At 42.1% G+C, this 23,344-nt stretch overlaps 1 protein-coding gene across 5 annotated transcripts in view; it reads right to left on the bottom strand.

Annotated features, from left to right (window-relative positions):
- The window catches only part of LOC114651950 (microtubule-associated tumor suppressor 1 homolog A-like), a 148,324-nt gene that overhangs the window by 121,763 nt on the left and 3,217 nt on the right, over positions 1 to 23,344 (bottom strand). For 2 of the 5 annotated variants that reach the window (XM_051928285.1, XM_028802076.2), the window contains exon 1: positions 8,275 to 8,549. The exons of 1 other annotated variant lie outside the window; for it this stretch is intronic. The gene's annotated coding sequence lies outside the window, so the exon portion shown is untranslated. Of the gene's footprint in view, positions 1 to 8,274; positions 8,551 to 23,344 lie in introns of those variants that run through there. 2 more of the 5 variants (XM_028802077.2, XM_051928286.1) reach the window with 2 other exon arrangements.

The raw sequence follows: 23,344 nt of genomic DNA on the forward strand, positions 1-23,344 counted from the left end.
CATCCACTAGATCCAATAAAAAAAGAGAACCTAGCATTATTAAGTGTTCTGCCGTTACCTGACACTGTACAGTGCTCGATTCCTTCAAGGAGACTGTTAAACTATACTCTGACCAATAGATCCATCTCAAAATTGTCTTTTCTGTAATGAAATGTAATATCCAGATTAAGTTACAGATTTAGTTACAAAATTTGTATTATTTTCCTATTAGTAGGAAGTATAAAATATACTTAAAACATTCTCTCTTTTGTTCTAGATCTGAACTAATAAAGATGATTGTGACCCCAAATTTCTTGGTTTCTAATAAAGCCAACACTAGTATTGTATATGATTGATTAGCAACTGTCATATCATCAACACCTTCTATATGTACTCATTATATCAGATCATTTGTTCTGCCTTTGGTATTCAAAGATGAGTTTACAATGTAGCTTCTATCTTTGAGGTAAAGTTTAGAAATTTCCAGGGCTCATTAAAAAGACACTGCCACTACCAATATGAAATTTTAGCTGTTACACAGATAATTCTCACATGATATTTTGAATTGAAATGAGTATACATTTGAAATCATGAATTACTTGGCCTACAGATATATGCAAATCAACCTCTAAACAGTGTTTTATCAAAGACTTACTTCAGTCTTAAAGTTTTTTTTTTTCTTTTCTAAGACAAAAAGTAAAAGGAATTCTGGTGGTAGACCACTTTTTAATACAAACCCTAAACTGTTTACTCATATACTGTATACTGCTCAAAAAAAATTAAGGGAATACTTAAATCATAAATCAGATGAACAAAATATTCAAGACAGTGGATGGTGTTCAAGGGGAGTCTCCTCCTTCTTTATGGTGCTACTTAGCAGCATTAGATGCAACAATACATAATGTTCCCAGAGATTCTCAATTGGATTCAGGTCTGGGGAATGTGCAGGCCAGTCAATGGCATCAATGCCTTTGAAACTCAGGAACTGCCTACACACTCTGGCCATATGAGGCCAGGCACTGTCCTACACTAGGAGTAACCCATGGTCCACTGCACCAACGTAAGGTCCGACAATGGCTCCGAGGATTTCATCCTGGTACTTAACAGCAGTCAGGATACCATTCTGTCTGTGTGACCCTCCAAGGATATACCTTGCTAGACCATCACTGACCCACCACTAAACCAATCATGCTGGATGATGTTGCAGGCTGCATAACATTCATCATGGCATCTCAGGACTCTTTCACATCTGCCACATGTGCTCAGTGTGAACCTTCTCTGATCTGTGAAGAGAACAGGGCACCAATGTTGGAGCTGCCGATTGTGGTATTGTCTAGTGAATGCCAATCGAGCTGAATGGTGATGGGCTGTGAGCACAGGTCCCACTAGATATCAGGCCCTCATGCCACCCTCATGGATTCAGTTTCTGACAGTTTGGTCAGATACATGCAAACCAGTAGCAAAATATATATTTATAAATACCAGTTAATACAGAAGCTCTTCAAATAAATAAGTACATAAATCAGTGGATAACCAAATAAATAAATATACACATATACTTTGGTTTGAATACACACTGGAATTACTATAACGCAAGAAAAATTAAAAAGACTTGGCTGTCACAGTGAGGGATTATGCAGACACATTGCTCTTGGTATAAAAGAGCACCAGTAGCGTTTCTTGACACATTTCTGCTGAATAATTAATTGGCTGAAAGTACTCAGGGTGTCACAGAGGATGTGCAGCACTGTTCACATTAACTCTCAGTTTAAGATCTCTCCTACCTCCAGGGTGTCCAAAGTGCATCCTAGTACTGAGCTTGCCCTCTTAATTAGTATGTTGATTTGGTGAGCCTCTCTTGAAGTTACCAGCCCAGCACACCACAGCATAGAAAATCACATTGGCCATCAGAGTTATACAAGATGTGAAGAATGTCACTTCCCATATTAAAGGAACACAGGAAAAAGACCCTGATCTGCCCGTTTGTATACAGTCTGTGTCCCAAGATCAGTCCAACCTGTCATTAATGTGGACCCCGTTAATGTGGCCTTATACACAATAGAAATTAAACCTAGGTTGTTTAATTTGTGAATTCCAAATGCTTCATTTAAGGTAACTACTGACAACCTACATACCACATCTATGCCCTTATTGTTTATTTTTAAATACTAATATGCAGACAAATCTTTTTCTTTTTTCATTCCAACTAAAAATTATGTTTAAAGGGAATCTGGTAATCATTATTCAGAAAACTAGTCTAGTAAATACTTTGTGAAAAGTGTATGATGTTTATGTTCAACACAGACAGACAGTCTAAATTCTAAATGGCCAATGAAGCATAAGATGCCTCAAACTGATAGACATCACAGGAATCACATATGGACAGATGACTGCAATATGAAGTTTATTAAAAAAAAAAAAAAAACACACACTAAGTGTAGGAAAAAATTATACTAAAAGTAATAATAATCTATTAAAAAGAAGAAGTAGTTACCGCCATAGGGCATAGAGTAGATTGGGTTTTTTGTATTAAAAATACTGTACTAAGGCAGTAAAATGATGTCATTAGCATTGCTTCCTCCACTAGATTCCTTCCTTTTCTTTCCACCTCCATTTTTTTAATTTAAAATTTACTGAAATTTGGCTGATAATGTACTATTTTTAAAAATGCAAAAAATGCTCTCTCAAGGCAATACCTTCTATCTGTTTAGGTACAAGTGATTAATTTAGAAACTACATTGGAGTTTCTGCGGATACTTAAGTTAAACCCTTTCATACTATATACAGTATGTAGGCCATTGTAATTTCATAAACTGTACTGTAAAAGTGTCCTTTGATTGTAGGGTTAATCAGGCTGGCAACATGGAACTCAAACTGGAAAACTAAAGGCATCATGATGTTAAACCTATTACAACAATTGATCATTATCTACAATATTCCCAGTGTTTTAGATTGTTCAATTTGATTACATTAAAATGTTACGGAGTTTTCATTAAAAATTAGAGATTGGTTAATGATTTAGGCACAAAGTTTGCAAACCTACATGTATCTTGTTGCACAGAATATAAATAAAATTGACATTTTTCTAAATGGTATTTTCTGGTTGCACATTTTAAAATACTGATTAAGATAATCAGAACTGCAATCGGAACCTAATTAAAATTCAGGTCAAAACACTTTCATAAGAAGATGTAATTCTCAACATATAAACAAGTAACTTTAAATATTTAATATTTATTTTCAATTACTACACAAATCCAGTTGGTAAAACCAGATACTGACACAAACAACTGAGCTTCTTTAAGAAATCCCATTTGTGTTTGTTCTTGTTAGAACAGCAGAGTTTCATCACTGCCTCTCCACCAAACCCCTTCAGGGGACATGGTATTTTACAATTATTTAAATTATCAGAAAAATTGCACAGAGTCTGGCCTTTCCATCAAACTAAATTATTTTTAGAACAAGGCATACAAAGTCTATACAGTGCACCTAGATATTATTATTCAAAAAAATGGTAAATTGGTTAAGTTCAATGTAATAATCATATTATTTGACAAGGAATATAAATGTATTTTTACACAGAATATTTGCAAATTATTCAGGTCCTTGAAGAATACCCTAATTTTGCTGAACAACAAATAAGAACCTGCAGTTTTATCTTCTTGTATTTTTATTTCTAAAAATAACTTTTGTTAAAGTGTAACAGTTAAACACAGATTACAGTAAATAAAATGCAATTTTAAGTAAAAAAAATCCAGTCTAGTCAGAAACAATCGATTCAGTATGTTGCAGAATGAATTTAAGTTTATTAATCATAAATCCCACTAAAACCACATCCTTAACTAAAGAGCAAGAAGTAATTTAAAAAATTAAGAAAAAAAGCCCATTGTGTTATACATACTCATAATAATTAAAAGATATGAGCTCAGCAGAAATGTTGACAGGGTCCTGGTAGACAAATTTTAAAATAACACTGATATTTACTATATTCCTGAAGCAGCTCTGAACAGTTCCTTACAAAGAGAATTTGCTATTTTTCAGTTTTAAATAAAAATTTTAATTTTCCCATTGAGTTATGAAAGATGGATTAGGATTTTTCCTCCAGTTTAGCAAGTTGAGTCGACGTACTACCAATATAGTATAGGAAATCATGAAGAGTTTAATGTTTGATAGCCTAATACAATTAAAAATAGTTACAGACACTGCTGTAAGAGGAATAGCGTACACTCATAAATTTGCTGCCGTCTGATAAATAACAAAATTCCTTATGAACATGTGTCCTCTTCAGACCCATGATACATGGCATCATTCATAATCAAGGTCCAATCCCTGAAATATTTTAGATAATTTTACTCTGGAGAGGTATGTGCATTATTCTCAGATGAAGTAAAAAATGTTTTGGACAAAATGATGAAAAGTGAAGGTCCTGAATTATCAAATTCCACTTTTTAACTAATAAATTGATAGACAGGTCCTCTTTACCAGTGTTACCTAATGTCATCTAGCGGTAGCATTTATAGTGCTCACTAATATTCTTCTCATTGCTAATTGAAATATCCGAGTATCGACATTGTTGGAGGATTAGAGAAGTTAAGTGAAGCACCATTAGTACAGTGAAGTGTGGTGGTGGTAGCTTTATGCCATGCTGCTGCTTTTTATCAGCAGGGAACAGCACCTTCTTAAAATAAAATAAATAATGAATGGTGGAAAACACAGGCAAAAATTGCAACAGAACTTGTTTCAGTCTCCTTATTAAAAAAAAAAAAAAAAAACAACCTTGCATGAAACTGTATCTTGCACCAGGACAATGATCCCAAACAAATAGCCAAAACTATTTGAGTGGCTCAAGGACAAAAAGGTAAAAGTCATACAATGTCCTACCTGAATCTGTAGCACTACTTAAAAATTGTAGTGCTGAGGCATCACTGACCTATCTGAAAACCTGGAGCAAATCTGTCTGGAAGAATAGACCAAAATTATTCACAAACATTTTGTCCCAACTTTGCACACTTACTCTAAAAAGCTTAAAACTGCAATCAACGCAAAAATGTCATATACAAAATATTAAAATATGGCAACTTAATACTTATGCAAACCGGATTGGTCATTCAGTAAAATTGGAAAATTGATCAGGTATTTGAATACTCTTCCTAAACACTCTCTCAGTTAATCATTGTATGTTTCCTCATCAAGCAAAAGCCTATCTTACATATAAACGTCTACGCGTGGAAGTGTGTGTCTGTCTGTCGCAGAAGTGCAAGGATACAGCATGACGCTCAAAGAAAGTGACTGTCGCCAAAGTGAAACCACCAACAAAAGAGAAACACGCTTAGCTGCTAATACATAAGCGAGGCGAGCACATCGGCAAAATAAAACCACCAAGGAAAGAGAACCTCGCTTAGTGCGCTAATGCACAACCAATGAGACTGACTGATTGAAGTGCCAGAATCCATGGCTTCTAGGAGTCCGGGATGCTTACAGCACAGGCTTACTTACACGGCTAGTTTTAAATAAATATCTTGAACTTAAAACAGCAACTCAACCCTCCAGGTTTCTAATTAAAATCATAGTTGTAAGAGAAAAATCCAGTCAGATAGGGCAAGAATATGAGAACTCCAAACCATGTCCAATTTTCAAAATTGCAATGCTTGAACAGTCAAGGAATGTTTATAATCCTAGACTCCAAAACCAAATGGACGCAAATAGCTGTGGACATAGGATGTACGCCCTGATCTGTTTATACTATATCACAGTCATACGTGTGTAACACTTTGCTAATGGAGTATCATTCCACGCATTTGCACTGGCCTTATCTTCAAATGTGTCCTTATTTTGTTGTCCAGCACATGTGCAATGGTTCTGTGCACACTTGCGCATGTCAAAACGGGCATAAAAATCTAAAGTCACATGGTCACAGACGTACATGTCCATGCATCATGACTACTAATAAAATTTATATAATGCAGAACTGTGCAGTTATGCAAACCTTCACAGTATACTGTAAACAGGCATTCAGACAGCAGTCCCGTCCGATGTGCCATCCTTGCCTATTAATTTATATTAGATGTATTAATTTTTTTTTAACTTGTTAATCAGAGCATACAGTGGAGTAGTGTAATTAGTTGATACAGCTAAATGGACAAGTATAATAACTGAGCCACTGATAAAACCAAAATGCGTGGAAAGGTTACTTTCTTTTTACTGAAGATTGCCCTCATCATTGGGACAGATTAATGATACAGAACAATTCAAAAGAAGTTAATTAGCAGCAAAAACATGTCATTAATTAAGAAAAGGGCTAGAATGAAAACCTGTAGCCACTGCAGCCCTCCAGGACAAGAGTTGGGGACCTCAATCTACAAGCTGAGCTCTTACATTTGACTGTTCAACTAACATTTCATTTGTGGTTCCAGCACCGTTGTGGCCTTGTTGGGAGACATATTGCGAAGATTTCCTGATGAAAAGTAACTTATGATGTACTCACAATGATGTAGCATCACAGGCACATAATACTTTAGTTAACTGAATAATAAAAATAATAATGAATGATAAAATGAGACATTGCACCGAAAACAGTCTTTTTTTCTTGAACTTCACAACTAACTTTGCAGCCCAGAAATGACAGTCCTGATATTATCCTCGTCACAAGCCAATCAGGTTGTCTGCCAAATACACTGCGACATCAACTCTAATCACCTTTCTACAACAATTTCCAGCCTCTGGTGCTAGAAGCCAGGTTATGCAACAGAGCATGTAAGTGAATAAGCCAGATATATTAAAAAGTATTATTCTTAACATTTTAAAGCTTAATAAATTTCTGTAACTAAATGAACATAATAAAATCTCTTTTGTACTCTGGGGACCAAATGTTCCTGTCATAGTTGTCCAATGCTTTGTAAAGAGGACATGCTGTGCCCTGTTTTCTGCACACATATGTGCAGTAATATTACTGACCAGTTTTTCTACTTTTGTATCAAATACTCAAAGCCTTACACTGGTTGCCAAAATGTCAAATTGATTCTTCCTTAAGCAAGGATTTTAATAAGTTACAACATTTCTGTAACTGCTACCTGAAGTTTGATTTTCTAAATACGTATATTGTACCTATAATTTTTTTCTAAAAAAAAAAAAAAAAGGACATTATTTCCATGGTACAACAGTATGGCATTGATTTATTTTTAAACTATAAATATCAGGAAAGCCAGGGGCATGCAGGCTGATTCAGCTCAGTATAAGTCAGATAGCATGTATTCACTCTGAGAAAAATCAAAGTAATAACTAACTGACCCTTCCACATTTTCCTAAACAAAGTAATTTTAATGTTATTTTAATTAATGTTGGGTACTGGTACATGAGCAGATATGTCACAGATAAAATACATTCAGTAAACAGCATATGTCTGAATAGTGTTGGTTTACTTTATAATTAAAGCATGCTCGGTTATTTTCAGTCTCATGTCAAAAATTGACAGGACCACTCAATAGAACTTTAGATCATTGTGTAAAGGCCACTACGGTCTTCATTACTTGTCGCTGTTTTTGTATTTATGAATTAACATTTTCTTGCTAATCTTAGTAGTCATAGTAACTCCTGTTACTCAAGTTATTTTTACACTGTTACAAAGACTGTACTTTATAAAAAGAAAAAGATGACATTTTCCCATTTATGTTCATTGAGAGATGACAGCCACAGTAAACTACAATTTTATTTGTTTTGCAAAATAAAAAAAATATTTTTCTACTAAGCACCACTTTCTAGCATTCTAATTTTTGCATCCATAGTATAAAGAATAACAACACACATACAAGGTAAGTCCATCATCTTGGTGTATAAATAAATGTTTACTCTCCAAAAAAACAACAAAAGGAGGACAACAGAGTCTAACATTAAGTATATTGACTCCACTGCTGCAACAATGGTTGTGGACCCTATGGTATATTCCACAGCTGAAAAGTTAGCATATAAAAAGTAAATTTAAAACCTTACACTCACCGCTAAACAATCATCTTCACAGCAAAATGGCTTTTGGAGAATGTCAACTGATAACAGCTTTATATTGCAGCAGTCGTTTGCTTGCCAAGTTCTAAAAGCACTCCATTTACAACAAGTTTTATTAATGCTTTGCACAGCACCAAACAGAGGTAGCTGCTCAAACAGCAGCCTGGAGCTGCAGTCCTCTCCTGAGAGCACTCTGTTTTCACAGCCCAGCTCTGCATGAGACTCTTTTAGTCAGCTAGGAATCTGCTTTTCCTGGTAACATCTTACTGCCAGTTAATACTACTTATCTTCACTTACCTCTTTGTCTTGTCAGCCCATTTTTTTCCCAGAGATCAGTCATTTTGTTTTCCTTGCAAAAAAGTTCAAGGTTCAATCCTACAGCATTTACTGCATAGTGCCCAAGTGCTAAGTTTACCACAGTCAACGACTGAGTGGATACCTTATCCTTTTCAGAGCGAAGGTAGGAGTGGCCACAAACTGTCAGTTCAAGTCAGTATTCATAGTTGCTTAGCAGCACAGCTCCCTTTCAGAAAAGAGAGAATACAAGCAATTGGAAGCAACAAGACATCCACAGTGGGGAAAAAAAAAAGTTTCCAAAGAAAAATAAACATGTTTACCTCCTTCCCACCTCACACCCATTGCTATGTACCCAGGAGCAAATTTAGAGATATGCAGCAGAGCACAAGCTGGATACAATTTTAATCCAAGAACTTGAGATCTTTGGTTCCGCCTCCTTTCCCTCCACTCCAAATGCAAAAACTTTATTCACAGACTCATTCTTAAATTACAGCCCTTTTCATAAGGAAATTCTGGCAAGATGTCTCCCAACATGCCACAACTTTTGCTGGCAGATTGTCTACATTCTGTATATAAAAACAAAGCAGTTGTATAGCCCACAGAAACTGTATCTTTGCCAGACATTAATGTGGAATGGAACAAAAGTAAAACAAAGCACCACACATTTACTCAAACTAGTAAATACAACTACCATCACAACAGGTTAGTGATTAAAACTGAAAACATGACAAATTGTCCGGACAATATATTCAAAGATGAATAATACAAAGCATGAAGCTGTATTTCAATTTCTTGCAGGATGCCTGGCAACATTTAAAATAATTTAGCTTTTTAAGATATTCTAATGCGGAATGGAAACAAAGCCTATGGAGAAAAACATGATTCTAATGAACAGGCTACCACAGACCAGATCTGTTTATTTCTCTTACAGTTCAACTAAAAGGCATTTGTGGTGCTGCTACCTAGAGGAATCAGAAGCAGACACAATTCTCAAGGAATGGTTTTTCAATAAAGACCAAATCAAAGCTTACACCTTAATGTTTTCCCACACCATTATGATTATGTGTTTGGTTAAATCGAAGCAGTACATACTTGAAGAGTATGTGAAAATAAAAAATAAATTATGTAAATATTTTTGTAATTATTGGCGTGAATGAAATAAGTATATAAAAAAAAAAAACACCACACACCAAGTCTCCCTATTTCCATCATTTCCAAACAATTTGTAGGATATCAAGCTTTTTTTTTTATATAAATAGTTCTTCATTATATAGTGGCATTTATGGGTAAATAGATGATTTAAGTTACTCTGATTGACCTCTAGTTATTATTTGAACGGAGGTCAGTGGCCAACAAAGGACTCTGTGCCACACACATGTGGGAATATCAAAAGCTGTGTACTACAACATCCAGCATTCTCACTTTCCAAGGTAGACGTCATGTTTTTTCACTTTTTAAAAATTCTGTACATACATACAACATTGCTCAAAATACATAGATTTCACTTGAAGAGCCCGTTACTGTATGAAATAGTTAAAACGTACATTATAGAGTATTGTGATATGGAAAGGTAAATGGCATAATCTGATGTCTACTTTAAGCACTCAATTTTTATAACTGAGGATTTTGACTGAAGCCCTGTCCAGCAGTAGCTTCTTAATACTTTTAGAAATTTGAGGAGATGGATACCAACCTGCTTTTGAATTTTCCCTGCCAGTCAGCATGTCTTCATTTGATCATGTCAAAATCAACTGTCCTGCGCTAATGATTAGTAGAACTGCAGAATTCACATGCTGGATTTTCTTTTATATTTTGGGATATTCTCTCATTAACAGCTATGATTGGTGCATAAGCTGACAAATGATACAGGATTACATAACAAACCTACAATGCACAAATTTATTCAAACAGACATTAAGTTACAAAATTTGCAGTCATTATTGCAATTAGACACAACAGAAGTTTTGATATATATAGCTAAAGCACTGAAAGTAAAGGAATTTAAATGTTTCCGAGTTATATCTTCTAGTGGTAACACAAGGTAAATTTAGAGGAAATACAGTTATCAAACATAGGCACATTGAAAAAAAACGTGATACACATGACGTGCACTCCCAATTTCATAGGCCCTCTTTAAAAAAAAAAAGGACTGCTGTGTTTCCTGCATCTGAAAATACAAGAATATCATTAAAAGCATAATTTGAGGGTGTTCTATGCTCTGCTGATGACACAAACCTATTTGAAATTTTTCGAGTATGATACAAAGTCAAATTTTTAATTAAAAAAAAAATACACAGAAAAGGTTACTGTGAAAATGAATTCTGAAATAATGAAGATAATATGATCTAAAGTCAACATCTCACACAAGAAACTTTGAAACAACTAGGAACAAAAGAAAATAGGATAAATATGGCACAACTTTATTTCCTATTCCAAATTTAGATCAATATATATTGCCCAATATAGTACCCAAATTGTAAGTAAAAGCATATATTAATGGTCTTAAACATTTACCAAACATATGCCCAAAATAAAAAATACATTTTTTGTATGACATCCTGTGAAACCTAGAGGTTTTGCAGGTAACACAAGTAACACAATTTGCTTATTCAACCTGACCTACACAGATAACATTAGGCACATAGCTGCTCTGAAGCTCTCCTAAAATAGAGCATGGGAGGCAAAGTGTACAAGGTAATCCTTCAATAAATTACCTTACAACGAACAACATAAGCTTTACTAATAGTCTGCTAGTTGTCTGAATGATATCTTGTCCAAAAAAGAAAAACCTCCAATTAAGATCGAAAATCTATGACATAAGTTACAAAGTGCAGTTGCCCAATCTTTTTGGTGATAAAACTGAAGGAAATTTTAATTTGGCAAAAGGTCCAATATTTAAAAAAAAATTCTAAAAAATGTAATATGCTATATATATATATATATATATATATATATACTTGATGAAATAAAAATTGGTCCCAGTCCTATTTTCTATTCAATATATGTCTCCACTAAGGATTCTCGTTGTGAAAGTAGCTCTCTCAATCATCTGTATTTTCCTGCTTGAAAAAAAACAAACAGCCAAAGGAACCCCTTAAGACAAAATAACAGAATATGAAACAATGAAATTAAGCTATAGGATATGACAAATTATAGTAAAATAGTAAAAAAACAGATGGTGCATCTAGTTTTTTATGGCACAAATGAGAAGTGAGAATTTTTTTATTACAAAAACTAGAGTTAAATGCAAGCAAAACTGTACAGATTTCAATTACCGTAGTTTATAGTACCTTCCATATTCCACCACCTTTGCAGAACTGAAAGGCAAAACATGATCTCTGATATGCAGGCAAATCCATCGCTATGTCTAATTACAGTGTACTTGCATAAATATTTACTTTCTACCTAGTGCTAATTATATACATTTACCAAGCAGTTTGAGTCCTTGTACAGATAATAACAAATATCTATTGTTATTCCTTACCTGACACATACATGACTTATACTGCAGTTTAGTGTAAGATGCACTTTACTGGATGTTCCCAAACTGCAAATTATTGGTTTTATTTAAACCTGTGTTAAGAGGAATTTTGTTTGAAGTAACATGCAACAGAAGGAGTACTTGGATAACTTAAAATTTTACCTTCTTTCTCTTTTTAAGTGACTCCTTTATTTTTGCAACTTTTTAGATATACCGTAACTTAAGTGTTCGTAAATTCTCAGCTGGGATTCCAAACAGAGCTTCTGATCCAGCTTGGTTATCTCTTGTTCAAGAGAGAAAACAGTTCACATTTATTTCAAAATCCAGGAATTAAAAGCAGCAGTTCCTGTAAAGAGCCTTTTTTGCAGGTGTTCATAAGCTATACACATAGTAACAAGACAACCTGATTCAGATACTGACTTTTTCTGCTTCCAAGACATTTTAAAGATACAGTCAAAACTGCAGTTGGGTACATCACATAAATTTTAATTTGTATTTTTACTTGGACTCTGGCCTTTTACTTCATCCTTCAGTTTTTGTAAGTTTTAAATTTAAATGCTTTTAGTTAATATGACCAGGTTTTCAACCTCAATGTGTCTGAAACCTATGTTTCCTCATTTCACTGGTTTTTCATTCTTTGCTGACAAGTATACCTACGGTACAAAGTATCCCGCATGCCAACTATATTTTAATAAATATCTCAAACTTTTTAACTTAACAATACTTCCAATGAGCTCCAATATGAAGGTTGACTGCACCTCTCGGCAGGTGTCTCCTACTTCTGCGTGGTCTGGACAGGATATGGGGAGGAGACGCCAGGTTTAAAGGGAATCATTGGGGCTCTCTGTTTTTGTGTACTTTCACAGGGTTTCAGCCTCATCGTGTTTAATGGATTATTTATTGAACTGTTTTTAATCTCCACCAGCACCGTTTATTTGTTGGATTATTTATTTATTGAACATTCGATGCACTACACTTTGGGGCACTGTTTTGGCTGTTTTTAATAAAAGCACTAGAGCACTTTTACACCTTCACATTGCTATGTGTGTGTGTTGTCCTCATCTGCCTGGCTCACCTGGTTATGTTATCAACAGCATCAGATTCAAGAAGAACCCAAAACAAGAAAGGAAGCATAGATCCAACCCACACCATCACATACTTTTCCAATTTTTCTTTGGCAAGGTTATTTATTTCTTGGCCAAATATGGGTGGAAATTGCTACATGCAAAATATATGTAAAGTTAAAATACCTGAAATAAACTTATCAGAAAGTCTTTCAAATAATGTATCTATTCAAAATTGTATAAACTTCTGCAGACATAAATTATAAATTATGACATTTTTAAAATATAGCCTTAACTAAACTACTACTACTAAGTATGAAGTTAGTCCCCCCTGTGTTAAATTTAATCAAAGGGGAGGATTTCCCTCCCAATTTCAAAAATTCATTTCAAGATTTGGAGAAAATAATACTATAATCCTGTTTTCAGTCTTGGTGGAAATTGACTACTACAGATTCCTTCACATGGGTTTCATATTTTACTTGCAACAAACAATATCTGACATTACTACAATATCCTTCCTCATGGTCACTGTAATGGTGTCTGGGAACATGTGCAGCCACATTAATTTGACCTTTAGTTGCAACACCTGTGCCATGGCAAGGAAACCTCGTGCATGTTTGGTCCATGAAAGTCGTTTCTAGCACTGACTTGGACAGGCATTTAAAGACATGATTACTGCTGCAAATAACATCAGCAATACAGTAGCTTACAGTAGCTGATTGTGTGACCTATGATAACTATTCTCAACCAAAGATTTCTTTCAGTACTCAATATACTGTATGTATGACTGGCAGAGCTGATATCACAGCGATTATTGGAAATTAGTTTAGAAGCACTGAACCAAGAACCAGACTGGATTGCAGCATTCACATCATTTGACTGTACTGACCTGACCCCATGATGTTTTTTTTCACATATTACATACAGTACTTAAGTGGTTTGTAGTGATGTTGTCAAGAAAAAAATAATAATAATTTCATCTTTTCATGCACAATGGTGAGAAAAAAGGTTTGCTGTAATAGAAGCCAATAGCTAGCAATGCTGTATAACAGCAAACAAAGTGAAAAACATCGATGAGAAAAAAAGGAGTCACGTCCGTTGCCTGGAGATACTTTGGATTTAAAAGGTCAGATGTGGACCATTATGTTCAAATGTGTGAATACTGTTTCTATACTACTGGATAATACTGCAAGCCAAGTTGTACTTGTTTTATTTGTTTTCAATACAGTGTAATGTACCTGGGTACTGTGTAATAGTGTGACGACATGTTGACTTTATTCTCAACTTTTCCACTTTATTCTCACCATTTATGTCAAGACTAAAGTCGACATGTTGACTTTTTCTCGTAATTTGTCATTAAAGTAGAACATCGTAAACTAAACTTCAATCGTACAATGAATATTTAATTTACTAGATTTTCTCAAACCCTGTCATAAGTTATATAGCACATTAAATGCTTTGTATTAAGTGTACCCCGAGCCATATTAAATCGGTACGTGCTTCTTAAATTGACTTCCTCTTGTACTGAGGAGGCGGCGCAGCAATCGCCGCACAGAATACATTCACTTCATGATATTCCTGCTCTCTGAACATTTATAATGCTAATATGAAATGATATCAAGTATTTATCTTAGCATTCTAAATGTTCAGAGAGCAGGAATATCATGAAGTGAATGGATTCTGTGCGGCGATTGCTGCCGGTGCCTCCTCTTAAGTGAGGAGGAAGTCAGTTTAAGAAGCGTAATGATTAACAACTGGGTCGGGGAACACAACACAAAACATTTAATGTGCTGCATTAACTTATGACGGGGTTTGAGAAAATCTAGTAAATTAAACATTGATTTTAGGATGAAGTTTAGTTTACGACATTCTACTTTATTTATAAAACTGACAATAAAGTGGAAATGTCGAGAATAAAGTCAACATGTTGACTTTATTCTTGACATATACAGTGGAACCTCAGTTCACGAACATCTCGGAACACGTACAAATCTGTTTACGACCAAAAAGTTCGCCAAACTTTTGCATCTGTTCACGACCACACACTCGGTATACAAACAAGCCAGTTTCCCTTTCAGTTTGTACGTGTTAAGTCTCTCCCAGTGCAGTGAGCAAGAAAGAGAGAGCGCGACACACACACACACACACACACACACACACACACACACACAGAGGCAACACGAGAGAGAGAGAGACACACACACAGAGGCAGCGTGAGAGACAGAGCGCGACACACACAGGCAGTGCGAGAGAGAGACACACACACAGGTAGCGCGCGAGAGAGAGACACACACACAGGTAGCGCGCGAGAGAGAGAGAGAGAGAGAGAAAGACACACACACACACACACACACAGAGGCAGCATGAGAGAGAGAGACACACACACAGGCAGCCCGAGAGAGAGAGAGAGAGAGAGAGACACACACACAGGCAGCCCGAGAGAGAGAGAGAGAGAGAGAGACACACAGGCAGCCCGAGAGAGAGAGAGAGAGAGAGAGAGACACACAGGCAGCCCGAGAGAGAGAGAGAGAGAGAGAGAGACACACAGGCAGCCCGAGAGAGAGAGAGAGAGAGAGAGAGACACACAGACAGCCCGAGAGAGAGAGAGAGAGAGAGAGAGAGAGACACACAGGCAGCCCGAGAGAGAGAGAGAGACACACAGGCAGCCCGAGAGAGAGAGAGAGAGAGAGAGAGAGAGAGAGAGAGAGAGAGACACAGGCAGCCCGAGAGAGAGAGAGAGAGAGAGAGAGAGAGAGAGAGAGAGAGAGAGAGAGAGAGAGAGAGAGACACACAGGCAGCCCGAGAGAGAGCGAGAGAGAGAGAGAGAGACACACACAGGCAGCCCGAGAGAGAGAGAGAGAGAGAGAGAGACACACACAGGCAGCCCGAAAGAGAGAGAGAGAGAGAGAGACACACACAGGCAGCCCGAAAGAGAGAGAGAGAGAGAGAGAGACACACAGGCAGCCCGAGAGAGAGAGAGAGAGAGAGACACACAGGCAGCCCGAGAGAGAGAGAGAGAGAGAGACACACAGGCAGCCCGAGAGAGAGAGAGAGAGAGAGAGAGAGAGAGAGAGAGAGAGAGAGAGAGAGAGAGAGAGAGAGACACACAGGCAGCCCGAGAGAGAGCGAGAGAGAGAGAGAGACACACACAGGCAGCCCGAGAGAGAGAGAGAGAGAGAGAGACACACACAGGCAGCCCGAGAGAGAGAGAGAGAGAGAGAGACACACACAGGCAGCCCGAGAGAGAGAGAGAGAGAGAGAGACACACAGGCAGCCCGAGAGAGAGAGAGAGAGAGAGAGAGAGAGACACACACAGGCAGCCCGAGAGAGAGAGAGAGAGACACACAGGCAGCCCGAGAGAGAGAGAGAGAGAGAGAGAGAGAGAGAGAGAGACACACAGGCAGCCCGAGAGAGAGAGAGAGAGAGAGAGAGAGAGAGAGAGAGACACAGGCAGCCCGAGAGAGAGAGAGAGAGAGAGAGAGAGAGAGAGAGAGAGACACACAGGCAGCCCGAGAGAGAGAGAGAGAGAGAGAGAGACACACAGGCAGCCCGAGAGAGAGAGAGAGACACACAGGCAGCCCGAGAGAGAGAGACACACAGGCAGCCCGAGAGAGAGAGAGAGAGAGACACACAGGCAGCCCGAGAGAGAGAGAGAGAGAGAGAGAGACACACAGGCAGCCCGAGAGAGAGAGAGAGAGAGAGAGAGACACACAGGCAGCCCGAGAGAGAGAGACACACAGGCAGCCCGAGAGAGAGAGAGAGAGAGAGAGAGAGAGAGAGAGAGAGAGAGAGAGAGAGAGACACACAGGCAGCCCGAGAGAGAGAGAGAGAGAGAGAGACACACAGGCAGCCCGAGAGAGAGAGAGAGAGAGAGAGAGAGAGAGAGAGAGAGAGAGAGAGAGAGACACACACAGGCAGCCCGAGAGAGAGAGAGAGAGAGAGACACACAGGCAGCCCGAGAGAGAGAGAGAGAGAGAGAGAGAGAGACACACAGGCAGCCCGAGAGAGAGAGAGAGAGAGAGAGAGAGAGAGAGAGAGAGAGAGACACACAGGCAGCCCGAGAGAGAGAGAGAGAGAGAGAGAGACACACAGGCAGCCCGAGAGAGAGCGAGAGAGAGAGAGAGACACACACAGGCAGCCCGAGAGAGAGAGAGAGACACACACAGGCAGCCCGAAAGAGAGAGAGAGAGAGAGAGAGAGAGACACACACAGGCAGCCCGAGAGAGAGAGAGAGAGAGAGAGAGAGAGAGACACACACAGGCAGCCCGAAAGAGAGAGAGAGAGAGAGAGAGAGAGACACACACAGGAAGCCCGAGAGAGAGAGAGAGAGACACACACACAGGCAGCCAGAGAGAGAGAGAGAGAGACACACACACAGGCAGCCCGAGAGAGAGAGACACACACACAGGCAGCCCGAGAGAGAGAGAGACACACACAGGCAGCCCGAGAGAGAGAGACACACACAGGCAGCCCGAGAGAGAGAGAGAGAGAGACACACACACACAGGCAGCCCGAGAGAGAGAGAGACACACACACACAGGCAGCCCGAGAGAGAGAGAGAGAGAGACACACACACACAGGCAGCCCGAGAGAGAGAGAGAGAGAGAGAGAGACACACACACAGGCAGCCCGAGAGAGAGAGAGAGAGAGAGAGAGACACACACACAGGCAGCCCGAGAGAGAGAGAGAGAGAGAGAGAGAGACACACACACAGGCAGCCCGAGAGAGAGAGAGAGAGAGACACACACACAGGCAGCCCGAGAGAGAGAGAGAGAGAGAGAGAGACACACACAGGCAGCCCGAGAGAGAGAGAGAGAGAGAGAGAGAGAGAGAGAGAGAGAGAGAGAGAGAGAGAGAGAGAGACACACACAGGCAGCCCGAGAGAGAGAGAGAGAGAGAGAGAGAGAGAGAGACACACACAGGCAGCCTGAGAGAGAGAGAGAGAGAGAGAGAGAGAGAGAGAGAGACACACACAGGCAGCCTGAGAGAGAGAGAGAGAGAGACACACACAGGCAGCCCGAGAGAGAGAGAGAGAGAGAGAGACACACACAGGCAGCCCGAGAGAGAGAGAGAGAGAGACACACACAGGCAGCCCGAGAGAGAGAGAGAGAGACACACACACAGGCAGCCCGAGAGAGAGAGAGAGAGAGAGAGAGAGAGACACACACACAGGCAGCCCGAGAGAGAGAGAGAGAGACACACACAGGCAGCCCGAGAGAGAGAGAGAGAGAGACACACACAGGCAGCCCGAGAGAGAGAGAGAGAGAGAGAGAGAGAGAGAGAGAGAGAGACACACACAGGCAGCCCGAGAGAGAGAGAGAGAGAGAGAGACACACACACAGGCAGCCCGAGAGAGAGAGAGAGAGAGAGAGAGAGACACACACAGGCAGCCCGAGAGAGAGAGAGACACACACACAGGCAGCCCGAGAGAGAGAGAGACACACACACAGGCAGCCCGAGAGAGAGAGAGACACACACACAGGCAGCCCGAGAGAGAGAGAGACACACACAGGCAGCCCGAGAGAGAGAGAGAGAGACACACACAGGCAGCCCGAGAGAGAGAGAGAGAGACACACACACAGGCAGCCCGAGAGAGAGAGAGAGAGACACACACACAGGCAGCCCGAGAGAGAGAGAGAGAGACACACACAGGCAGCCCGAGAGAGAGAGAGAGAGAGAGACACACACAGGCAGCCCGAGAGAGAGAGAGAGAGAGAGACACACACAGGCAGCCCGAGAGAGAGAGAGAGAGAGAGAGACACACACAGGCAGCCCGAGAGAGAGAGAGAGAGAGAGAGACACACACACAGGCAGCCCGAGAGAGAGAGAGAGAGAGAGACACACACAGGCAGCCCGAGAGAGAGAGAGAGAGACACACACAGGCAGCCCGAGAGAGAGAGAGAGAGAGAGACACACACAGGCAGCCCGAGAGAGAGACACACACAGGCAGCCCGAGAGAGAGAGAGAGAGAGAGACACACACACAGGCAGCCCGAGAGAGAGAGAGAGAGAGACACACACACAGGCAGCCCGAGAGAGAGAGAGAGAGAGACACACACACAGGCAGCCCGAGAGAGAGAGAGAGAGAGAGACACACACACAGGCAGCCCGAGAGAGAGAGAGAGAGAGACACACACACAGGCAGCCCGAGAGAGAGAGAGAGAGACACACACACACACAGGCAGCCCGAGAGAGAGAGACACACACAGACAGCCCGAGAGAGAGAGAGACACACACACAGCCCGAGAGAGAGAGAGACACACACACAGGCAGCCCGAGAGAGAGAGAGAGACACACACACACAGGCAGCCCGAGAGAGAGAGAGAGACACACACACAGGCAGCCCGAGAGAGAGAGAGAGACACACACACACAGGCAGCCCGAGAGAGAGAGAGAGACACACACACAGGCAGCCCGAGAGAGAGAGAGAGAGAGAGACACACACAGGCAGCCCGAGAGAGAGTTGGACGCATAAGGTAGAGAAGGCAGTTAAAGAATGCACTGGGCTTGATTTTGTTTTCACTTTTATTTACAGTAAACGGTTCGTAGCGTGCATTGTTGTAATGTTACTTTTCTTGGTGGTTTATTAAATTACGGATTTTTTCAAAATGTTAGTTTTCTCTGTTGTTCAAGGTTTTCTCAGTGTTATTCAATGTTTTTACATTTAGTTTACTTTTACGCTGTGCATTCTATGGTTTAATTAACTATATTTGTGCGTAAAAACTTAAAAAATATATATTTACATACAGTTCGTATGGTCTGGAACGGATTAATTGTATTTACATACAATCCTATGGGGGAAATTACTTCGGTTCACGACCAAATTGGGTTACGACCAGTTTTGGAACAAATTATGGTCGTGAACCGAGGTTCCACTGTAGTTTGTTTTTTTCTTCCCTGTGTCCGAATTTTTTTTTCTTCACCGTGGCCCTAATACGATTCCGTAGGGCTATACCACAAATAGCATCATAAATGCAAGTTGCAGTTTTATTATTTATGTATATAGCTTAGCTTGAAGCAAGGTCCATATTAATGCAGTTTGCCTAAATGATGGTTCAGTTGGTAAAGATGTCATCAACAAGTTGCACGCGTTTTATTTAACTGCCACCTTATCGTGGTGGAGGGGTTTGCGTGTCCCAATGATCCTAGGAGCTCTGTTGTCCGGGGCTTTATGCCCCTGGTAGGGCCACCCAAGGCAAACTGGTCCTAGGTGAGGGATGAGACAAAGAGCGGTTAAACAAACCTCCTATGAAGAAAAACAATTTTGGACGGCGTTTTCCCTTGCCCGGACGCGGGTCACCGGGGCCCCACTCTGGAGCCAGGCCTGGAGGTGGGGCTCGATGGCGAGCGCCTGGTGGCCGGGCCTGCACCCATGGGGCTCGGCCGGGCACAGCCCCAAGAGGCAACGTGGGTCCTTTCCCATGGGCTCACCACCTATGGGAGGGGCCAAGGAGGTCGGGTGCAGTGTGAGTTGGGTGGTGGCCGAAGGCAGGGACCTTGGCGGTCCGATCCTCGGCTACAGAAGCTGGCTCTTGGAATGTGGAATGTCACCTCTCTGAAGGGGAAGGAGCCTGAGCTAGTGCGCGAAGTTGAGAGGTTCCGGCTAGATATAGTCGGACTCACCTCGACGCACAGCTTGGACTCTGAAACCAATCTCCTTGAGAGGGGCTGGACTCTGTACCACTCTGGAGTTGCCCCCGGTGAGAGGCGACGAGCAGGTGTGGGTATACTTATTGCCCCCCAACTTGGAGCCTGTACATTGGGGTTTACCCCGGTGGACGAGAGGGTAGCCTCCCTTCGCCTTCGGGTGGGGGGACAGGTCCTAACTGTTGTTTGTGCGTATGCACCGAACAGCAGTTCGGAGTACCCACCCTTTTTGGAGTCCCTGGAGGGGGTGCTAGAGGGCATACCTTCTGGGGACTCCCTCGTTCTGCTGGGAGACTTCAATGCTCACGTGGGCAATGACAGTGAGACCTGGAAGGGCATGATTGGGAGGAATGGCCCCCCCGATCTGAACCAGAGCGGTGTTTTGTTATTGGACTTCTGTGCTCGTTACGGATTGTCCATAACGAACACCATGTTCAAGCATAGGGGTGTTCATATGTGCACTTGGCACCAGGACACCCTACGCCTCAGCTCGATGATCGACTTTGTGGTCGTGTCGTCGGACCTGCGGCCACATGTCTTGGACACTCGGGTGAAGAGAGGGGCGGAGCTGTCAACTGATCACCACCTGGTGGTGAGTTGGCTTCGATGGTGGGGGAGGATGCCAGTCAGGCGTGGTAGGCCCAAACGTGTTGTGAGGGTCTGCTGGGAACGTCTGGCAGAGCCCCCTGTCAGAAGTAGCTTCAACTCGGAGCTGTGGCCGTAAGGTGGTCGGTGCCTGTCGTGGCGGCAATCCCCGAACCCGTTGGTGGACACCGGTGGTGAAGGATGCCGTCAAGCTGAAGAAGGAGTCCTACAGGACCCTTTTGTCCTGTAGGACCCTGGAGGCAGCTCATAGGTGCCGGCAGGCCAAGCGGAATGCGGCTTTGGTGGTTGCTGAGGCAAAAACTCGGGCGTGGGAGGAGTTTGGGGAGGCCATGGAGAACGACTTTCGGACGGCTTCGAGGAGAATCTTGTCCACCATCCGGCGTCTCAGGAAAGGGAAGCAGTGCAGTGTCAACACTGTATATGGTGAGGATGGTGCGCTGCTGACCTCGACTCGGGACGTTGTGGGTCGGTGGGGGGAGTACTTCGAAGACCTCCTCAATCCCATTAACATGCCTTCCAATGAGGAAGCAGAGCCTGGGGACTCAGAGGTGGGCTCCCCCATCTCTGGGACTGAGGTCACCGAGGTGGTCAAAAAACTCCTTGGTGGCAGGGCCCCGGGGGTGGATGAGATACGCCCGGAGTTCCTCAAGGCTCTGGATGTTGTAGGACTGTCTTGGTTGACACGCCACTGCAACATCGCATGGACATCAGGGACAGACCGGGGTGGTGGTCCCCCTCTTTAAGAAGGGGGATTGGAGGGTGTGTTCCAACTACAGAGGGATCACACTCCTCAGCCTCCCTGGAAAAGTCTATTCAGGGGTCCTGGAGAGGAGGGTCCGTCGGATAGTCGAGCCTCGGATTCAGGAGGAACAGTGTGGTTTTCGTCCTGGTCGCGGAACAGTGGACCAGCTCTATACCCTTAGCAGGGTCCTGGAGGGTGCATGGGAGTTTGCCCAACCAGTCTACATGTGTTTTGTGGACTTGGAAAAGGCATTCGACCGTGTCCCTCGGGGAATCCTGTGGGGGGTACTCCGAGAGTATGGGGTACCGGCCCCCCTGATAAGGGCTGTTCGGTCCCTGTACGATCGGTGCCAGAGCTTGGTCCGCATTGCTGGCAGTAAGTCGAACCCGTTTCCAGTGAGAGTTGGACTCCGCCAGGGCTGCCCTTTGTCACCGATTCTGTTCATAACTTTTATGGACAGAATTTCTAGGCGCAGCCAGGGCGTTGAGGGGGTCCGGTTTGGTGGGCTCAGGATTGGGTCACTGCTTTTTGCAGATGATGTTGTCCTGTTTGCTTCATCAGGCCGTGATCTTCAGCTCTCTCTGGATCGGTTCACAGCCGAGTGTGAAGCGGCTGGGATGAGAATCAGCACCTCCAAATCCGAGACCATGGTCCTCAGCCGGAAAAAGGTGGAGTGCCCTCTCAGGGTTGGTAGCGAGATCCTGCCCCAAGTGGAGGAGTTCAAGTATCTCGGGGTCTTGTTCATGAGTGAGGGAAGAATGGAGCGCGAGATCGACAGGCGGATCAGTGCGGCATCTGCAGTAATGCGGGCGCTGCATCGGTCTGTCGTGGTGAAAAAGGAGCTGAGCCGCAAGGCTCAGCTCTCAATTTACCAGTCGATCTATGTTCCTACCCTCGCCTATGGTCATGAGCTATGGGTAGTGACTGAAAGAACGAGATCGCGAATACAAGCGGCTGAAATGAGTTTCCTCCGCAGGGTGTCTGGGCTTTCCCTTAAAGATAGGGTGAGAAGCTCAGTCATCCGGGAGGGGCTCAGAGTAGAGCTGCTGCTCATCCGCATCGAGAGGAGTCAGATGAGGTGGCTCGGGCATCTGATCAGTATGCCTCCTGGACGCCTCCCTGGTGAGGTGTTCCGGGCACGTCTAACCGGGAGGAGGCCCCAGGGAAGACCCAGGACATGCTGGAGGGACTATGTCTCTCGACTGGCCTGGGAACGCCTTTGGATTCTCCCGGAAGAGCTAGAAGAAGTGGCCGGGGAGAGGGAAGTCTGGGCATCTCTGCTCAAGCTGCTGCCCCCGCGACCCGACCTCGGATAAGCGGAAGACGATGGATGGATTAATTTGGTGAATACTGTGTAATGCACCTGGGCTTGAAGTCTTGAAGTAACAGTGCAACTATCAGTAATAATTCTATTATTTATTTTGTTATTATTTATTAAATATTATGCAGTTTAATGATGGTAAAGCTGCTTAAAAAGTCACTTTAACATGTCAGTGGACAGAGATGGTTAACATTAACAAAGTGTAGTTGG

Source organism: Erpetoichthys calabaricus, chromosome 5, assembly GCF_900747795.2.
Source record: "Erpetoichthys calabaricus chromosome 5, fErpCal1.3, whole genome shotgun sequence".
Classification (NCBI taxonomy): Eukaryota; Metazoa; Chordata; class Cladistia; order Polypteriformes; family Polypteridae; genus Erpetoichthys; species Erpetoichthys calabaricus.